At 40.1% G+C, this 22,303-nt stretch overlaps 1 pseudogene; it reads right to left on the bottom strand.

The window, feature by feature from the left end:
* Positions 1-794: 794 nt before the first annotated feature.
* Positions 795-1,364, bottom strand: LOC129488796 (high mobility group protein B1-like; annotated as a pseudogene).
* Positions 1,365-22,303: the final 20,939 nt, after the last annotated feature.

The raw sequence follows: 22,303 nt of genomic DNA, 5'->3' as shown, positions 1-22,303 counted from the left end.
TGAGTAGCTGACCCAAGGTCTTCTGTAGGAACCATGACCTATGACCTGTCACTGAAGGCAGTGGCTTCAGTCCATTTTGTGCATCAGTATTGCCACTGGAACTTAAAACAATACAGATGTTGAGCTTTCCATCCTCAAAGATTCTGATTCACTAAGTCAAGGATGGTTCCACGCATTGGTATTTTTTTAAAGCCCCTCAGGTTGTTCTGATAAGCAGCCAGTGTAAATGACTCTCTGAAGTAGCACGGAAAGAAGAGCTGATTTCATTAGATTCCCTTTTTTAAAAAAGGTATTTTAATTTAAAAAATTGTATTTACTCAGAAGCATTCAGAATGTCAACAAAACAGCTGCAACTTTTTTTTTCTTACAATTACAGAGTGATGTTCAGTTAACAGAGCAGCAATTATTTCATATAGGCTGCGTCAGAGACAACTGAAGATGAGAAAATGACCATCCCCGTATACAACTAATTTGTGCTATGGACCAAGAAGAATCTACTTTAAATTTCCATGCCATTTACACCCCCATACTGTACGAGGCAAGGTTAGCGGCTATTGAAAATACCACTAGAAGAGGGCTATCTAACTACACAATTGATAGTATAACTAAACAAAAAAGACACTGTATAGTTTAAAAACAAATGTTACACAGCCTTACATTTCCTTTTTATTTTTCTTTAAAAGGAGTGAGTTTTATGGGAGGGTTAAATGCTTTATAGACAAGGAAAAGAAACTGCTAGAACCAACTTATTCAACATCATCTTCTTCTTCTTCTTCACCATTTCTTCGTTTTTCTCATCTTCCTATTCTTCCTTCATTGTCTTGCTTTTTTTCAGCCTTCATGGCTCCCTTTTTTGCTGTATCAGGCTTTTCTTTAGCTCGGTATGCAGCAATATCCTTTTCGCATATTTCCTTCGGCTTAGCAGGCTTCTTTTCATAAGACTGCTTGCCATCTGCAGCAGTGTTATTAACATCTCTCCCAGTTTCTTTGCTATGTCATCAATGGGTAGGCCAGGATGTTCTCCTTTGATCTTGGTGATACTCAGAACAGAACAAGAAAAAGCCCAGAAGAGGCCTCTTGGGTGCACTGGTTTCCTTAAACTCCTCTTTTGTTTCCCCTTTAGGAGGGATTAGGTTTTCGTTTGTCTTTCATAACAGGTCTTGTCTGCCTTTGCCATGTCTTCAAATTCTCCTTTCTCTTTAGCAGACATGGTCTTCCACCTCCCTGAGCACTCCTGAGACAACTCTGAGAAGCTGACCGAAGGAGCTGGATGCTGCTTCTTGTGCTTCCTCCCAGCAAGTCTGTACAGAGAACGCATATGATGACATGTTGCCCCATGGCCTCTTAGGATCTCCTTTGCCCATGTTTAGTAATTTTTCCTTAACCACTAACAGAGTGGCCCAGTGCCTGTCAATTCTCACTTTCCACAGCACTATTTCTATGGAGCTCAATGTACTGCAATAGCCATGACAGTGGGAGCCAGATGCTGCCTCTCATTAGATTCTGTTTATTGGAAATTAGAACAGAAAAATATGGAATGAACTTTATAATGAACAGTGGAATGGGAAGTGAGAGAATTTCAAGGGAATAAAAGCTATGGAAAGTCAAAGGCATGTGTCATCTTGAGTTACCAGGGGGCAGAAGAAGTTGGTCTTTATAGAGAGGAGAATGGAACTGATGTGTAGAACGAAGCTGATATAAAAAAGCAAGAGACAAAAGACAGATGTAGAGTGTCTCAGAGAAAAACAGAAATAGAAAAAATAGAGGCAGAGAAAGAGAGAGACTGAAAGAGAAGCAGGCAGATGAAGAGATAGAGGTAGATAGAAACCTCACTCAGAACTGCCACCATCAGCTTAATACCCCAAACTTGAAACCTCTGCAGACATCTCCCTTATCACCCACATCCAATGTTGTCAATTCCACCTTCCAAAGATGTCTTTGAGGGCTGGGCACAGTGGCTCATGCCTGTAATCCCAGCACTTTGGGAGGCTGAGGCAGGAGGATCACCTGAGGTCAGGAGCTCGAGACCAGCCTGGCCAACATGGTAAAACCTCATCTCTACTAAAAATACAAAAAATTAGCTGGGCGTGGTGGCAGCCACCTGTAATTCCAGCTACTCAGGAGGCTGAGGCAGGAGAATAGCTTGAACCTGGCAGGAGGCAGAGATTGCAGTGAGCCACTCTGGCAGGAAGCAGAGGTTGCAGTGAGATCGAGCCACTGCACTCCAGCCTGTGAGACAGAGAGACTCCATCTCAAAAAAAAAAGAAAAAAAGTTTCTAAGATGTGATTTTTTTTTTTTTTTTTTTAAGTCCTGCTCCCACTGCCATCCAGATCTTCATAAGTACTTGCTGGGACTATGGCAGAAACCTCACAACTGGTCTCTCCCTACCCCAGTCTATTTCCAGCACTGTTGCAGATCACACCATCTTACACTTTGGTGGCCAGGTCTTCGGGCCTGGTGAAACCTGCCTCATCTCCTCTCCTGCGAGTGCTAGGTTCCTTCAGATCCCATTCTTCTGCCACAGTAAATCAGGCCCTGACCTTTGTAAATGGGATTCCCTTGGCTTTCTCTTCTGCGTTTGGCAATCTTCTATCTTGCCTTCAAAATCTGGCTCAAAAATACCTCAGTAATGCCTTTTCACCTCTTTCAGGCAGAGTTATCTTATGACAAAGTTCCTACCTTTCTGATTATACCGTGAGCTTTTTTTTTAGTTATCTCTGAATTCCCAGGACACAGCAAATGTGTGTTGTCATGAACTAAATTTGTGGGATTTGGGGTAATGAGGGAGCCAGGACACTGCTGGGTGGGTGGGCCAGCTCTTATGATTCTGCCCCAACCCTGTTCCCCAGAGCTAGCTCCTAGATTTTCAGGTTTTTGTCTTCATCCACGTTTATCCCCACAGATCCTCTGAAAGCTCCAAACAAAATTTTCCCCACAGCTCCATGGTAACCTCAGCAGAGGCTCCTGGAGGTGACAGTTCTGGGATGCAAAGAAGGGCGAATGAAGTGGGGCAGCTATTTGTCCATGTGAGTATTTGGACTTCCTTAACACACATAAGAGCAATTTCCTTCCTTTTTACTTTGAATCCTAAGAAAATGCCTCAATAAAAAAAACTTAGGGGAGCACATGAATTAACTCACTTTCCATCACCTGAACCACTTAGCACTTCCAACAAAGCTTTGGGGGGAAATCTGTATTTAATGAATGTTGAAACAATCACTCTGATGCAGAAATGCACACAAAAAGAGCAATTTCTGACCAGCTTTTATTTTGCATATTGTATTCCTTTTGACAATGATAACTAATGGAATAAGATTTTGTCCACTAGAAGAAGCTCAGTGGCATGTATCAGGGCAATTAACTTGGAAATCTGTGAATAAGCATGATTCAGGGGCCTATTAAACATCAACTTGAGGACGCTTATGAATCCTGGTTGCTTCCATTGGCTGAAAAAAAATACTGTAAAATCTTGAATTTTGCAGTAAAAAAAATTCATTTTGGTTGTGACTCCTACTTGAGTCACATGGTATCAGATGGAAAATGAGTAGGAAGGAGAGGATCGCTGGCAACTAAGAGGAGAGAGGCTAGTCTGGACAGAGCATTTTGTAGGACACAGATTTGATTGTAAGCCAACTATTTTAAAAATCCTCATTCTTGCAAGTTAGCACATGACCTCTTTCCTAAGGGTGAGGAGATTCCAGAGGTACATATTTGCCATCTGGAGTGGACTGTGCAATTCATCTAGAAACCTGCATCATTGAAATTAATCATCATGATGAACAAGGAGAGCATGCTGGGGCAGGGAGGTCAGTTTCACTTGATAAGAATAGAATGCACATTATAGCTGGGAATGTGCTGACATTCATTGCATTCAGGAAAATTCTACACAAAGCCTCTCTCTCTGGAGAGGATTCCTGAGAAAGAAGGGCTGACTGTGTGGCATAGAAATGAGAACTCCCTCAAAGCCCTGGCTTTTGAAGGTCTCCAGAATCACAGTGATTCAATGTCATTGAATACTGCTCTTTTTCTTCCTGGGAGGGAAACATCAGTCCATCAGTTCAAACCCTACAGGGTTTTCTGTGTTTGTCCTAATCATGTTAGAAGCGGAATGCCTAGTTAGTAATCAAGCACCAGTTGGAGCTGTTTCCTACCAAACGTATGGTTTTGATTTTGAAGCTCTCCATTCATTGTTCTTTAGCACCGTGAAGGGCTTGTAACCAGCTAACTGCTTCTCCTACTTTGGTCTGGGAAACTAAACACAAATCTGGCTTAAACTTCACTTGGGCTAGGGCCAAACTTTGTTGGTTTTTGTTAATGCTGTTACTTATTTTTGAAAGAGGTGTGGACAAAAAAAAAAAAAGAGCAAGAGTTGGAATGGTATTTGAAGTTTGCTCGTGGTGGTTTAGGGAAACAGGAACATATCACTATAAAAGACATTTCCTTCAATATGGGAAAGAGTTCCTCATTGTTTCAACTGAGCTCTTGAAATCTGAAATGTTTAGGGAGCAGTAGAAATTTCATAAGGGATCATAGACTCAAGGGGATGAGAGAAGATTTGAAAAGTCATCGAATATAACTCCTTGATTTAGTAAAACCATAATTTGTAGTTTTCCTCTGATGAGTCATGGCCAGGAAGTAGATATTGTAGATGAGTCTGGGTCCTTGCACTTCTCAGCTTCTGTCATTTATAAATTCTACTTCGATGTCTCTGAAGATGACATCTGAATGTGCATGTGCAGAAGAAATGGCATTGAATAGAACTGGTTTAAAATCCCTAATTTGCTACTTAATTGCTGTTTGAATTTGCATAAGTTATTGAACCCTCTAACCCTCAATTTCCTCATCTATAATATGGGATAATAATAACTACGCTGCAGAGATCATTTTAAAACTAAATTAAGTGATGCCATATGATATCTATATCTATATTCCTACTTTCCACCATACACAGCACTAATTTTTAAAATAAAATTAAAACAAAAATATAATCTATAATATTTGAATGTCAATTTAAGATAATGGATGTTGTTTTGCTGAAATTAAATGCATTTACAATGTGAATTTGAAAGTTTGTTTGAGTTTAGTAAGCCTATAACATCAAATTCCACTGTATAAGTGTCCTGGAATTTAATCAGAACCCAAAGAGATCTCTCAGGCTGTTTGCCATCGCATAATGGGTTGCCAGGTGCTATTTCACCTCTGTCTGAGACCGTTGCTTGGATCAAAGAGGGCTCTTGTTTATCCAGCTCCTTATGAGACCAGGCAGGGCCAGTGGTGACCCACCAGGCTGAGCTCAGCCAAAGGGAACCTGTGTCTTGGTGCTTAGTTGTGAACAGTCTCATAGACACCCATACTTAAGTGGGCTTAGGGACCCATACCCTTCTAAAATCCACTGAGAAATCCTCAACAGAGGAGTTACGTGTTAACTTTATCTTTTAGAGGAATCATGGTGGCAGCAGCTTGAGGATAGGCTGGAGTGGCTAAGAACAACGAGGGAGTGGCAATTGAATCATAGAAATACTTCAAACTCAGGCACCTGGCATTTAAAACACCACAGCACGTCCACGCATCACCAGCTTTACCTGCTTCTGTTTTCCAGTATGAAGCTTCTGCTCCTGCCAATATGTTCTGTTTGACCTTCCCTGAATACACACTGGGTTTCCCTGCCTATTCAGCCCATACTCACATCTTTCTCTTCACTTACATATTTCTCTAGTGCTTATCAAAAATCCTAACCATTCTTTTAGGATCCATCTTCTTCACTCAGTCTTTCTTAGTTTGTTCAAATTACCTAATATGATTCATAAATTACCTTGTATGGAGGTATTTATGTTCCATACTATGACTTGTCTCTTCCAGCAATTGGGTTCAAATGTGATAGCAGGCACACCTCTTGAACAAGCTGGTATTTTACCTTATTTTAACCTATGATGGCTCATTGTTCAATGTTGGCACTCTGTAATTTGCTGAATAAATAGATGACTAAATAAACCACCCATTGACTCATTTTATAGGCACCCCTATATAGCTGTAAGGGAGTTATTTAGTAACTGCTTAAAATGTATCTAAATTGGATGTTTTACATTAGGTTCATAAGTGAAAAGCAAGCTTGTCAGAAATCTTCAAATGAAGCTTATTTAATGAGTTATTTTTAAAAATCCTATACAATAATGGAAAACCACAGAAAGTGGGTGTGATGGTAGTTTGAGAGTAACATTTTACTGATTTATAAGAAGAGTAAAAAATAGAAGTGAACAGTGAAAAGACTGAAATAATTTTTCCTCCATATGTTTTGTTTTATGTTTGGCTTTGCTTCTGGACATGACACAAATGAAGTTGCAGATAAAAGATAGCACCTTTGGTTGGTAAGAACAGGGCATTGATTAGCAGCAATATATTGAAACTATATAAAGCAATGAGTTTAAAAGTACTTTAGGAAACCTGAGGTCTTTAATCAAGGCTGCAACTGTAAGTTTTTTAAAAAGCCAAAAAAGAAGCCAAGTCTTTAGTAAAACGGCTGTTTTAAAACATTAAATTTTATTTGAATTTTTTTCCTAATTTATACCAAATCTTCAAAGTAGTCGGGACTTAGTTACATCTTAACTGTTATTCTTTTGATAATTTTTTTAAATAGAAAAGGCAGTTGTGATTAGATAATGATCAAAATGTTTTCAACTCTTCTATTATGACTCGGGAGATAGCAAACTAATGTCCATCATTTTTATTTTATTCACTCCTAGTAAATTACCTTACAAAAATAAGGCGTTTAATATGTATTTGGTGAATGAGTGAATGAATGAAGAATGAAGAAATGATACTGTCACTGAATGACAGGTCTTTGAATGATGGGCTCAGGTTCTCAAAGGAATTAAACAATCTTCACAGGCTCATGCTTGGAAATTTAATTTTTTAAGGGACAGAAAATGGCACAAAATCCTAGATGATATTTTTTTTTTTTGAGATGGAGTCTTACTCTGTTGCCCAGGCTGGAGTGCAGTGGCACGATCTTGGCTCACTGCAACCTCCACCTCCCAGGTTCAAGCGATTCTCCTGCCTCAGCCTCCCCAGTAGCTGGAATTATAGGCGAGCACCACCACACCTGGCTAATTTTTAAAAATATATTTTTGGTAGACACAGGGTTTCACCATGTTGGCCAGGCTGGTCTCAAACCCCTGGCTGCAAGTGATCCACCTGACTTGGCCTCCCAAAGTGCTGGGATTACAGATTTGAGCCACCGTGCCTGGCCCCTACATGATCTTATTCTCTGGGCATTACGGCCCTGGTTCCAGGTCTGTCCCCATCTCTGACCTCTACCTCCTTTGTTCCTGCTTTGAGATTCCAGTCCTGCCATGGTTTCTTAGGCTTAGCTCTGTATCTGTGCTCCCAGATACCTCTGGTCCCAGCTCTAATCCACAGATACAATTTACCTATCCTTTGTCAATAGATTAAATTGTTAGATTACTCTGACGGGAAATGTTGTTCATGTAAAGTCAGTATCTTGTTCTATTCCCATTATCTATTCAGCGTGACAATTTTTTTCCCTTGCTATAGAAGTTGAGCTTAGAGGTCTTTAATTTTCAGAACTAAACCTTTTACCCTTTTATTACACAACCATTTTATGCTGGATCTTTTCCCAGTGTCCTGGCACTTCCTTAGTTCCCCATGAAATGCTAAAGAGTAACAGATGTAACCCAGCAAAGGCTTCAACCAATTCAGCAAGTACTCTGTGAAGTAAGTCATACTCCTCATAAGTTTGAACACAGCTTCTTTATAACCACTCTACTCTTCGTCTCTTGCTCTCTTTCTGGGGTTCTCTGCCCTTATCTCTAGTCCATAGTTTGGAACTATCTTTTTTTCTTTTTTCTTTTTCAGATGGAGTCTCCCTCTGTCACCCAGGCTGGAGTGCAGTGGCATGATCTCGGCTCACTGCAACCTCCGCCTCCTGGGTTCAAGCGATCCTCCTGCCTCAGCCTCCCGAGGAGCTAGGATTACAGGTGCCTGCTACCGTGCCCAGCTAATGTATGTATTTTTCGTAGAGACAGGGTTTCACCATGGTGGCCATGGTTGGCCAGGCTGTTCTCGAACTCCTGATCTCAGGTGATCTGTCTGCCTTTGCCTCCCAAAGTGCTGGGATTATAGGCATGAACCACCGTATCTGGCCCATAGTTTGGTATTATCTTACATTGTATCAATCAAGGGTACAAAGATATGACTAGATCTAGTGACATATGTGGGTTTTGCTCAATAATGTCTTTGACAGACAAGGGAAGAGGCCACTGAAAGCTTCAGGCCTGTGTGGTTTTTACCCTACACAATTCCCAAAGGAGAGAGTCAGAGAGACTGGGTCCTAACACTGGTCCAAAAATATGAGTCACTGTAGGAATAAAGCGCCAGACTGAGGCTTCTGGTTTTTTGACAACAAAGACCAAAGTGAAGTAGGTATCCAGCAGCCATTCTGGATAATTCTAGTGTCTTACTCCCAGATATTATAAAATCCACTTTGAGAATTTGAATTAGCCATATATTTGAACATAAGAAGAAAATATATCCAGGAACAAGGTTATTATTAAGACCAAAACCCAGAGGTGAGAAACCAATGTTTCAGCTGTGCTATTGAATAAGTTCCATCAGGTGAATAAATAAGCCTGAAACAATAGCCCTTTCTGAGCCAGAGTTTACACAATACAGTACACAGCAAAGGTGAAAGACTCTCCACAGGATGACTCTTTAGGACTTTTCTCCTGTGTTGGCCTTGTCTTGTCAAGGTGTTCTCAGTGGTAACCCGACCTTGAGTTTTGCACAGGCATCATTTGCAAGAGTTAATTGCCTTCCACCAGATAGCATTTACTCCACTGGTTGTCTCCAAAGGAAAGAGCAACACTGTGTTGGAAGCTCGTGTTTAAGGAATTAAGTAGGGCACAAGTACAGCCAACTAAAACAGATTCAATGCTCTGGCAGTATTGCAGAGAAGACAACAAAGTCAGTGTGGTTCCTACTACTTGGCCCTTTGCCTTAAATGAAGTGTTAGATTCCCTATCTGGAGATTCTGCCCTTTGCTGGAAAGACCAATTGACTGGATGATCTAATCATTTTGCCCCCTTTGCCAACCTGTATGTAATCCATTGTTATCATTATTAAGCAACATCCACTGGAATTCTCCGGGAATAGTATAGGAAGCTAGAAATACAAACAGAGGGAACACAGCTTTCCCCTATGATGTCAGCTTCTGTTTTAGCCTAAATACTTTTAGAGGATATCCCAGTTAAGCCAGACATCTTGTTTACAATGCGGCAGTATTGCAGAGTGTGGGTGAGAGGACAATGCACTCACAGTACAAGCTACCACTGTGCAGTTGGTTCTGTCAAAGTCTCATGTTACAGCTGATTAACTGGCTGCTTCTGACAGCGCCAAACATGACAAACTTCTCCACCCTGAGAGAATCCGCAGACTGAATGCCATCTAAAAGGGAGCCTAAATAGACAGCTCTTTGATACATTACCATGGATCTTTTGTCCCTGATTTTTATTAAGCTTTTATATATATAGCAGCACTTGATACAGATGACTACTGCCCTTGTGATTTCCACGTGGATTTTTCCAAACCTTGAAGCAATGAGGAAGTGAATACAGAGTCTATGCCTTTATATGGGAAGTGAATTGGATTATTAGAGAAAATTCTCTGGAAAACCAACCAGCGAGCAGTGATGGCTCTAGAATTTCTGTAAAGGAGTTAAACGGGGCAACTTATTGGGACAGCCAGGGAATTTGGCTTAAAGTTGTATAGCAAAGAAACCACCTTTACCTAGATAATATGGGATGGTATGGTGGATTTTGGAAATAGGCAAGAGACCTCTGAGCCATCTCTTGTCATCACCACCCTGTGTAAGTTTGACATACCTAAATACCTAAGGAACAAAGGCTTTATCTAAATTATAACTAAATAACTCAGGTATGAATCTGACCAGTGTCACCATTCAGGTACTCAGGTTAAACAAAGCCAAGAGTAAATCCTCACAATCCTTTCACGTGAGTACTATTGCTTGCATCCTCTCTCCTTCTTCCACATCCATCCTGGTGTAAAGTAAGACCGACACACTTGCGATAGCCATAGAGCAAGTTGATAGGGGTCTAGTTTATTAATCCTATAAACCTTGTGACATCTCAGGACAAGGGATTATACAATCACAGATGCGAAAAGGCTAGAGACTAATGCTGGTCTTGTTTAAATGTGAAAGGCACTCTCTTATAGTAAACTTAAAAGAAGCTTCGGTTTTTAGTCGCTCCGTAAATTGGCTTTCACGTGAGAATAGTGCCCTCTGGTGCTTTTTAAAGTTCCTGCCTCCAGAACTGGCTAAGGAAAAGAAGTCCTTTGCAATTTGACCAACATTAACAATTTATGGAAAAGGACTGACTATCGTTCAAGTAGCACTTTCCTTTTCCATTTTAAAACTGTGTTCTTTGTTGTAAGACTATTCACCATTGCTCTCATCTAGCATAAAACAGAGAATTTGTACTCCACCCAGAAAGATGGAAGCAGTAGTCAAATGGAAAACATGCATTTATTCCAGCTCATCAACAATGATGTGACTCTGTGAAGCCAAACAATTCTCAAGAGAAAGATGATACCAACCCTTCATTTTTAAGACTGAGTTCTTTATTTTTACACTGAGTGAAGCTACAGACATAGGTTCATCTTCTGTGGAAGGATCATTATTTTCATTCCCAATGAAGCTACAGACATAGGTTCACCTTCTGTGGAATGAACAAATTTAGTTTAGCTTGGTTTCCTTTCGTTTTTGGACTGCACATCCATTGATCATCTCTACATATGGAAGAAAGAATGTTCTATTCTTCTAATGACAGATTTTTCACAATTTGGGTATTTGTTTCAAGTGGTTATTTTCTTTGGAGATTTTTTTTTGCTATAGCAAGGAATTCCAAGCTGATGATGATCAGATAAAGCCTTTTCCTGGAAAGATTTATTACAACCCTCACTGTCTCCAGATAAGTATCCTGGCCTGCAATTTTGGGGATGAATCTATTGCCCTGACCAGTTACAGGTTGGCTCATTCTTTTTTGGGGCAGGGGAGGGTTACTATACTTTAAGTTCTAGGGTACATGTGCACAAGGTGCAGGTTTGTTACATAGGTATACATGTGCCATGTTGGTTTGCTGCACCCATAAACTTATCATTTACATTAAGTATTTCTCCTAATGCTATCCCTCCCCCAGCCCCCCACCCCTTGACAGGCCCTGATGTGTGATGTTCCCTGCCCTGTGTCCAAGTGTTCTCATTGTTCAATTCCCACCTGTGAGTGAGAACATGTGGTGCTTGATTTTCTGTCCTTGTGATAGTTTGCTGAGAATGATGGTTTCCAGCTTCATCCATGTCCCTGCAAAGGACGTGAACTCATCCTTTTTTATGGCTGCGTAGTATTCCATGGTGTATATGTGCCACATTTTCTTAATCCAGTCTATCATTGATAGACATTTGGGTTGCTTCCAAGTCTTTGCTATTGTGAATAGTGCCTCAATAAACATACGTGTGCATGCATCTTTATAGTAGCATGATTTATAATCCTTTGGGTATATACCCAGTAATGGGGTGGCTGGGTCAAATGGTATTTCTAGTTCTAGATCCTTGAGGAATCACCACACTGTCTTCCACAGTGGTTGAACTAGTTTACACTCCCACCAACAGTGTAAAAGCATTCCTATTTCTCCACATTGTCTCCAGCATCTGTTGTTTCCTGACTTTTTAATGATTGTCATTCTAACTGGTGTGAGATGGTATCTCATTGTGGTTTTGATTTGCATTTCTCTGATGACTAGTGATGATGAGCATTTTTTCATGTGTCTGTTGGCTGCATAAATGTCTTCTTTTGAAAAGTGTCTGTTCATATCCTTTGCCCACTTTTTGATGGGGTTGGTTGTTTGTTTCTTGTAAATTTGTTTAAGTTCTTTGTAGATTCTGGATATTAGCCCTTTGTCAGATGGGTAGATTGCAAAAATTTTCTCCCATTCCGTAGGTTGCCTGTTCACTCTGATGGTAGTGTCTTTTGCTGTGCGGAAGCTCTTTAATTTAATTAGATCCCATTTGTCTATTTTGGCTTTTGTTATCATTGCTTTTGGTGTTTTAGTCATGAAGTCCTTGCCCATGCCTAGGTCCTGAATGGTATTGCCTAGGTTTTCTTCTAGGGTTTTTATGGTTTTAGGTCTAACATGTAAGTCTTTAATCCATCTTGAATTAATCTTTGTATAAGGTGCAAGGAAGGGATCCAGTTTCAGCTTTGTACATATGGCTAGCCAGTTCTCCCAGCACCATTTATTAAATAGGGAATCCTTTCCCCATTTGTTGTTTTTGTCAGGTTTGTCAAAGATCAGATGGTTGTAGATGTGTGGTGTTATTTCTGAGGCCTCTGTTCTGTTCCATTGGTCTGTCTTTCTGTTTTGGTACCAGTACCATGCTGTTTTGGTTATAGTATCCTTGTAGTATAGTTTGAAGTCAGGTAGCATGATGCCTCCAGCTTTGTTCTTTTTGCTTAGGATTGTCTTGGAAATGCGGGGTCTTTTTTGGTTCCATAAGAACTTTAAAGTAGTTTTTTCCAATTCTGTGAAGAAAGTCATTGGTAGTTTGATGGAGATGGCATTGAATCTATAAATTATCTTGGGCAGTATGGCCATTTTCACGATATTGATTCTTCCTATCCATGAGCATGGAATATTCTTCCATTTGTTTGTGTTCTCTTTTATTTCGTTGAGCAGTGGTTTGTAGTTCTCCTTGAAGAGTCCTTCACATCCCTTGTAAGTTGAATTCCTAGATATTTTATTCTCTTGGTAGAAATTAGGAATGGGAGTTCACTCATGATTTGGCTCTCTGTTTGTCTGTTATTGGTGTATAGGAATGCTTGTGATTTTTGCACATTGATTTTGTATCTTGAGACTTTGCTGAAGTTGCTTATCAGCTTAAGGAGATTTTGGGCTGAGACGATGGGATTTTCTAAATATACAGTCATGTCTTCTGCAAACAGGGACAATTTGACTTCCTCTTTTCCTAGTTGAATACCCTTAATTTCTTTCTCTTGCCTAATTGCCCTGGCCAGAACTTCCAACACTATGTTGAATAGCAGTGGTGAGAGAGGGCATCCCTGTCTTGCACTGGTTTTCAGAGGGAGTGCTTCCAGTTTTTGCCCATTTAGTATGATACTGGTTATGTGTTTGTCATAAATAGCTCTTATTATTTTGACATACAAGTTCCATCAATACCTAGTTTGTTGAGAGTTTTTCACATGAAGGGCTGTGGAATTTTGTCAAAGGCCTTTTCTGCATCTATTGAGATAATCATGTGGTTTTTGTCATTGGTTCTGTTTATGTGATGGATTACGTTTATTGATTTGCTTATGTTGAACCAGCCTTGCATCCCAGGGATGAAGCTGACTTGATCGTGGTGGATAAGCTTTTTGAGGTGCTGCTGGATTCAGTTTGCCAGTATTTTATTGAGGATTTTCGCATCGATGTTCATCAGGGATATTGGTCTAAAATTCTCTTTTTTTGTTGTGTCTCTGCCAGGCTTTGGTATCAGGATGATGCTGGCCTCATAAAATTAGTTAGGGAGGATTCCTTCTTTTTCTATTGATTGGAATAGTTTCAGAAGGAATGGTACCAGCTCCTCTTTGGCCCTCTAGTAGAATTTGTCTATCAATCCATCTGGTCCTGGACTTTTTTCAGTTGGTAGGCTATTAATTATTGCCTCAATTTCAGAGCCTGTTATTGGTCTATTCAAGGATTCAGCTTCTTCCTGGTTTAGTCTTCGGAGGGTGTATGTGTCCAGGAATTTATCCATTTATTCTAGATTTTCTAGTTTATTTGTGTAGAGGTGTTTATAGCATTCTCTGATGGTAGTTTGCATTTCTCTGGGATGGGTGGTGATATCCCCTTTATCATTTTTTATTGCATCTATTTGATTCTTCTCTCTTTTCTTCTATGTTAGTCTTGCTAGCAGTCTATCAATTTTGTTGATCTTTTCAAAAAACCAGCTCCTAGATTCATTGATTTTTTGAAGGGTTTTTGTGTCTCTATCTCCTTCAGTTCTTCTCTGATCTTGGTTATTTCTTGCCTTCTGCTAGCTTTTGAATTTGTTTGCTCTTGCTTCTCTAGTTCTTTTAATTGTGATGTTAGGGTGTCAATTTTAGATCTTTCCTGCTTTCTCTTGTGGGCATTTAGTGCTACAGATTTCCCTCTACACACTGCTTTAAATGTGTCCCAGAGATTCTGGTATGTTGTGTCTTTGTTCTCATTGGTTTCAAAGAACATCTTTATTTCTGCCTTCATTTCGTTATTCACCCAGTAGTCATTCAGAAGCAGGTTGTTTAGTTTCCATGTAGTTGTGCAGTTTTTAGTGAGTTTCTTGAGTTGTAATTTGATTGCACTGTGGTCTGAGAGAGTTTGCTGTGATTTCTGTTCTTTTACATTTGCTGAGGGTTGCTTTACTTCCAACTATGTGGTCAATTTTAGAATAAGTGTGATGCTGTCCTGAGAAGAATGTATATTCTGTTGATTTGGGGTGGAGAGTTCTGTAGATGCCTGTTAGGTCCACTTGGTGCAGAGCTGAGTTCAAGTCCTGGATATCCTTGTTAACCTCTGTCTCATTGATCTGTCTAATACTGACAGTGGGGTGTTAAAGTCTACCATTATTATTGTGTGGGAGTCTAAGTCTCTTTGTAGGTCTCTAAGGACATGCTTTATGAATCTGGGTGTTCCTGTATTGGGTGCATATATATTTAGGATAGTTAGCTCTTCTTGTTGAATTGATCCCTTTACCATTGTGTAATGGCCTTCTTTGCCTCTTTTGAACTTTGTTGATTTAAAGTCTGTTTTAGCAGAGACGAGGATCGCAAACCCTGCTTTTTTTTTTTGCTTTCCATTTGCTTGGTAGATCTTCCTCCATCCCTTTATTTTGAGCCCATGTGTGTCTTTGCACGTGAGATGGGTCTCCTGAATACAGTGCACTGATGAGTCTTGACTCTTTATCCGATTTGCCAGTCTGTGTCTTTTAATTGGGGCATTTAGCCCATTTACATTTAAGGTTAATATTGTTATGTGTGAATTTGATCCTGTCATTATGATGTTAGCTGGTTATTTTGCCCATTAATTGATGCAGTTTCTTCCTAGCATCGACGGTCTTTACAATTTAGCATGTTTTTGCAGTGGTTGGTACCAGTTGTTCCTTTCCATGTTTAGTGCTTCCTTCAGGTGCTCTTGTAAAGCAGGCCTGGTGGTGACAAAATCTTTCAGGATTTGCTTGTCTGTAAAGGATTTTATTTCTCCTTCACTTATGAAGCTTAGTTTGGCTGGATATGAAATTGTGGGTTGAAAATTTTTTCTTTAATAATGTTGAATATTGGCCCCCACTCTCTTCTGGCTTGTAGAGTTTCTGCCAAGAGATCCGCTGTTAGTCTGATGGGCTTCTTCCCTTTGTGGGTAACCCAACCTTTCTCTCTGACTGCCCTTAACATTTTTTCCTTCATTTCTACCTTGCTGAATCTGAAAATTATGTGTCTTGGGGTTGCTCTTGTCAAGGAGTATCTTTGTGGTGTTCTCTGTATTTCCTGAATTTGAATGTTGGCCTGCCTTGCTAGATTGGGGAAGTTCTCCTGGATAATATCCTGAAGAGTATTTTCCAACTTGGTTCCATTCTCCCCATCACTTTCAGGTACAACAATCAAACATAGATTTGGTCTTTCCACATAGTGCCATATTTCTTGGAGGCTTTGTTCATTTCTTTTTACTCTTTTTTCTCTAACTTTGTCTTCTCGCTTTATTTCATTAATATTGTCTTCAATCACTGATATCCTTTCTTCCACTTGATCCAATGGGCTATTGAAGCTTATGCATGCATCACGAAGTTCTCCTGCCATGGTTTTCAGCTCCTTCAGGTTATTTAAGTTCTTCTCTACACTCTTTATTCTAGTTAGCCATTCGTCTAACATTTTTTCAAGGTTTTTAGCTTCTTTGAGATAGGTTCAAATATCCTCCTTTAGCTCAGAGAAGTTTATTATTACCGACCTTCTGAAGCCTACTTCTGTCAACTCACCAAAGTCATCCTCCATCCAGCATTGTTCCCTTGCTGGAGAGGAGCTGCGATCCTTTGTAGGAGAAGAGGTGCTCTGGTTTTTAGAATTCTCAGCTTTTCTGCTCTGGTTTCTCCTCATCTTTGTGGTTTTATCTACCTTTGGTCTTTGATGTTGGTGACCTACAGATGGGGTTTTGGGGTGGATGTCCTTTTTGTTGATGTTGATGCTATTCCTTTCTGTTTGTTAGTTTTCCTTCTCACAGTCAGGTCCCTCAGCTGCAGGTCTGTTGGAGTTTGCTGCAGGTCCACTCCAGACCCTGTTTGCCTGGGTATCACCAGCAGAGGCTGAAGAACAGCAAATATTGCAGAACAACAACTATTGCTGCCTGATCCTTCCTCTGGAAGCTTCATCCCAGAGGGGCACCCACCTGTATGAGGTGTCAGTCGGCCCCTACTGGGAGGTGTCTCTCGGTTAGGCTACACAGAGTTCAGGGACCCACTTGAGGAGGCAGTCTCTCCATTCTCAGAGCTCAAACCCCATGCAGGGAGAACCACTGCTCTCTTCAGAGCTGTCAGACAGGAATGTTTAAGTCTGCAGAAGTTTCTGCTGCCTTTTGTTCCGCTATGCCCTGCCCATAGTGGTGGAGTCTATAGAGGCAGAGGCCTTGCTGAGCCGTGGTGGGCTTTGCTCAGTTTGAGCTTCCCAGCCGCTTTGTTTACCTACTCAAGCCTCAGCAATGGTGGACGCCCCTCCCTTTGCCAGGCTGCTGCCTCGCAGGTCGATCTCAGACTGCTGCGCTAGCAATGAGCAAGGCTCTGTGGGTGTGGGACCCGCTGAGCCAGGCATGGGAGAGAATCTCCTGGTCTGCCGGTTGCTAAGACCATGGGAAAAGTGCAGTATTTGGGTGAGAGTGTCCCATTTTTCCAAGTACAGTTTGTTACAGCTTTCCTTGGCTAGGAAAAGGAAATCCCCAGACCCCTTGCACTTCCTGGGTGAGGCAATGCCCCATCCTGCTTCGGCTTGTCCTCTGTGGGCTGCACCCACTGTCCAACCAGTCCCAATGAGATGAACTGGGTACCTCAGTTGGAAATGCAGAAATCACCCATCTTCTGCATCAATCATGCTGGGAGCTGCAGACCAGAGCTCTTCCTATGCAGCCTCATTCTTTTAAAAAGATCAAACTGCTGAATGATAAGAGGGGTGAAAGTAACTGTTAAGATTCACATCCTCCAAAATACTTACATTCACCCACCTGGCTATAAAGAGTAATATTTGGTTTGGTTCTCCTCTTCCTCCCTCTTCCCTTTCTTTCCCATTTTTGGGAGACTCCCAGTAGATAACAGTGACAGTGCACAGGATGATCAGGGCTGGGAAATATTGGTTTCCAACAGAGAAGAAAATTTGGCAGCATTGACACCTATAGATGTGTATTATTTAGTTAGAACAGTGTGGTGCATCTATACTGTGTTTTGGTGTGTATGTGTGTGTGTGTGTGTGTGTGTGTGTATGTGGTTAAGTTCTTTGAATTATACTAACACAGTTGAAATTCAGGTGATTTTTTTCTTAAACATCCAAATTTCCAGCTTCCTGTTAGAGAGATTCTCTGGCTGGACGTAGTGGCTCAAGCCTGTAATCCCAGCACTTTGGGAGGCTGAGGCAGGTGGATCACTTGAGGTCAGGAGTTTGAGACCAGCCTGGCCAACATGGGGAAACCCCATCTTTACTAAAAATATTTAAAAATTTAGCCAGGCATGGTGGTGCAGGCCTGTAATCCCAGCTACTGGGGAGGCTGAGGCAGGAGAATCGTTTTAACCCGGGAGGCAGAGGTTGCAGTGAGCCAAGATTGCGCCATTGCACTCCAACCTGGGTGACAGAGTGAGACTCTGTCAAAAAAAAAAAAAAAAAAAGGAAGAAAGAAAGAAAGAAAGATTGATTCTCTACAGGCCCCATCATCTGGCTTTCCCAGGAAGGCTTTGAGTTCACAGTGCCTGATTTAGGGGCCACTCTTTATTGGATGGCACCAATATTTCAGACTGTTGATATTCAGACCTCTGGGTGCTGGTGCCGAACTTCAGAGGGGTTCTATCACATATTCATCTAAAGCCCTATCAGCTCCATCTCCCTTCACCTACTTTGTTCCCCCCAACTATAAAACCAATTTCATCCTGTCCCTTCTCACCCTCTTCTGCACAATAGCCCAATACAGAATGCTCACAGTTCAGAGATGATGTATCTTCTAACTTCTCCACCCATCTCTCCCCATAGTGACTCTAGCACTAAAAAGTCTGGGTCAAGTTACAGAAGTCATCATATCACAGCTACTCAGAAGGAAGATACTGAAGTTCCCACCAAGACCTCAGAGGCCCCACAAGGTACATTCAAGTTAGAAAAATCATTTCTTCCTCCATTTGGCTGCAGCCCTGCACCAATGCTTATGTCTTGGGAACTGAAGCTCAGTTTAGATTTCAGTCCTCACTCATCCCCCTCAACCAGTCACTCTTGCATAATGAGCAAACTAAACAGCATTCTTAGAGACCCTGATACCAACTAATCTTGTTTATAATGACCCTCTATAAATCTTTGGTTTAGGTTATTCTTCTCCCTGTCTAGAAGGATGCCGGTCTTAGTCCTGCGTCAGGACCTGACCTTCTTTAAGTAGGCTGAGCATCACTGTTCTTCTCCATACCTGAATACAGTTCTTTCATCCTTCACTTTTTTTTATTAACCTCATCTTCTGGCTTTTTCTGACTACTTCAGTTCATTGTGGTCATTCTTCTGAATTCCTGTGGCATTTACATTTGGCATTGCCATTCAACTGAGCATTATTAATTTCATATGCTTATTTTGTCTTCTCTACCAATTCAACCCTAAATTATTCTCATTGTGATGTATGAGCTCAGTAAATATTTCATACTGAATTGAATAGATTTCCAACAAGTACAAGCTCTAGCACCTAAAAGAGTCTCAGGGGACTTCTGCTTTTGGACATAATATATTAACAGGGATTAGGGTTTCCAGATAAAAATCCTGGAAGCCCACTGAAATTTGAATTTCAAACATACTTATACTATAAATATGGGTCATATATAGACTGAAAAAATTATTCGTTGTTGGTCTGACATTCAAATTTAACTGGCAGTCTTACTTTGTTTTGTTTTGCTAAATCTGGCAACCCCTCCGTAGTGGATTACCTGTTCATGTTAAACACACAGCTAAGCAAACAAACAAAAACTGTGAAACAATGATTTTTCAGAAATTGACAAATAGGCAGTGCAAGAGAAGTGAACAAATGAGACAATCTTTATGATTCTCCTAGCTTACTTTCTGGAGAAAGTTTCCAAACTCCAGCACAGAAAGAGGAAACTCGAATAGAGCCTGGCATTCTCTCAGAGTTGAAGAGGCAGAGTTGAGAGTTTTGGTCAGAATTTACAGGGCAGAGTACCAGGAAGAAGACTGCAAAGGGCTCCCCTTGATTCTTCAGCTGAGTACTGAATAGTCCATGTTTGCAAAGGAACTACTCAAAGATGAGGGGTGGGGAGCAGGTGGAAAAATTTCTGGAGCTCACACAAAGCTAGGCATAATTTATATTCTCAACAGCCAGAGTGGAAAAAGCTCTTCATACTTGATGAAAGCAGAAATTGTTAAATTGGATAAAAAAGCAAGACCCAATTATATACTACAGACAAGAAACACATTTCAAATATAAATAAATAAGTAAAAAGTAAAATATTGGGAAAATGATATATCATGCTCACACTAATCATAGAAAGCTGCAGTGGCTATATAAATATAAGACAAAGTAGACTTCATAGCCAAAAATATTAACAGGGATAACAAGGGTCATTTCATAAAAATAAAAGGAAAATCATCAAAAGGACAAAACAATTATAAATGTTTACGCACTTAATAGCAGAGCTTCAAAATACATGAAATGAAATGTGAAGGAACTGAAAGAAGACAGACAGAAATGTGAAAGAACTGAAGAAGACAGAACTGAAAGAAGGATTATAGCTGAAAATTTAAATATTCCTCTGATAATAGATTGAATAAATGGGAAGAATATCAAGAATGATATAGAAGACTTGAATAATACTATCAACCAACTTGACCTCACTGAGATTGCAAAAATTCTTCACCCTACAGCAGCAGAGAAGACATTCTTTTAAGTGTCCTAAACATTGACCAAAACATTCTCAGCCATAGAACAAGACTCAATAAATTTTAAATAATTCAGATAACAAAAAAGTATGTTATCTAACCACAATGGAATTAAATTAAAAATGGATATGAGGAAAATATTGGAAAATGATCCAAATGTTTGGAATACAAAAGTCACAATTCTAATTAATTAATTAATTAATTAAAACCCAAACATCATAAATCAAAGAAGAAATCACAAGGGAAATTTTAAGTAGAATAAATGGAAATTAAAATACAACATATCAAAATTTGTTTGATGTAGCTTAAGCAATGGAAAGGAAGAAATATATAGATGCTTATAACAGGAAAGAAGAAAGATCCAATCAATGACCTAAGTTTCTGCCTTAAAATATGTAAGACCTGTAATCTCAGCACTTTGGAAGCCCGAGGCAGGCAGATCACGAAGTCAGGCGTTTCAGACCAGCCTGGTGGTGGTCTGAAACATGGTGAAATCCTGTCTCTACTAAAAATACAAAAATTAACTGGGCATGGTGGTGCATGCCTGTAATCCCAGCTACTCAGGAGGCTGAGGCAGGAGAATCGCTTGAAACTGGGAGGCGGAGGTTGCAGTGAGCCAAGATTGTGCCACTGCACTCCAGCCTGGGCAACAAAGCGAGACTCCGTCTCAAAAAAACAAACAAACAAACAAAAAAATATATATATATATATGAGAAAGAAAAGCAAACTGAAACAGAAGTAAATAAAAGGAAACGAAGAGTGGAAGTCAATGAAACAGAAGGCAGAAACACAATAGAAAAAAGTCCATGAAACCAAAAGTTTGTTCTTTGAGAATGTAAATAAAATTGATAAACTTTTAGTAAAACTGTCCTGGGGGGAAAAAAGAAGACACAAACTACCAATATCAGAATTGAGAGAGGTGAGATTATTACAGATTTTCCAGCTATTAAAAGAATAACTGGAATAAAAGGGAATTAAAAGAATAACTTGCTAAAAGGGAATATTATAAACAATTTTATGTATATAATAACAGTTTAGATGAAATATGTAAATTATTTTAAAGACACAAACCAGCAAAGCTCACTCAAGAGAAAATAGGTAACCTAAGTAGTCCTAGATCTAATAAATTGAATTTGTAGTTAAAAAATTTCCCACCAAAAAAAATCTCCAGTCAGAGATTACTTCACTGGTGATTTTTTCAAACATTTAAGGAAGAAATAATACCAATTCTATCCAAGCTTCCAGAAGACATTACAAGAAAAGAAAACTGTAGACAAAGTGTGTCCAGCCCATGGGCTGCATACGGCCCAGGACGGCTTTGAGTGCAGCCCAACACAAACTCTTAAACTTCTCAAAACGTTATGAGGTTGTTTTAAAGCTCATCAGCTATTGTTAGTGTTAGTGTGTTTTATGTGTGGCCCACGACAATTCTTCCAATGTGGCCCAGGGAAGCCAAAAGATTGGACTATGCAATGATCCTCTCTTTTTTGGAATTCATATTTAAGTCATCAAACTTACTTCCTCTATAGCTCTCTGAGCAAGTTATTGCTTTTCTCATAAGAGCAGATAAGATTTTTAGTAAAGCAGAATGGTTATGGGCATTGTTTCTGGAGTCAGACAGTCCTTAGTTTGAATCCCAAATCTGTCCTTACCTCTGATTAGCCTCACTAAAACTCACTAAACCTCTGTCCCCTTATCTGCCAACTGGAGATAATCATGATATTTAATCCTATGGAGTGCTGTGAGGATTAACTAAAACAATGCATGTGAAGTTCTTGGCACTATGTCTGGCATGGAGGTATATGACTATGATTTGTAAATTGCAATGCTTCTGAGATGGCAGTAGAGGGAGCAGAGTCATTGGGAACTGGACTTCAGAAAATTAGCAAGATTGATATTAAACCCTTTTACAAGACAATGTTCCTGATCTGATGGAGCTAGAGCAACCTGGACACAGATGAGTCGATGAGATTTGTACCAGGCCATCTTATCGCAATAATCCTTGCTGTCCCACTCATGTGGTACTAGCATATGCAACCAGGGAACTCAACGCATCTTTCCGCATGTGCGTA

This window comes from Symphalangus syndactylus, chromosome 8 (assembly GCF_028878055.3).
Source record: "Symphalangus syndactylus isolate Jambi chromosome 8, NHGRI_mSymSyn1-v2.1_pri, whole genome shotgun sequence".
NCBI classification, from domain to species: Eukaryota; Metazoa; Chordata; class Mammalia; order Primates; family Hylobatidae; genus Symphalangus; species Symphalangus syndactylus.
The sequence above is the reverse complement of the archived record's forward strand: the minus strand, read 5'-3'. Positions and strand labels throughout refer to the sequence as shown.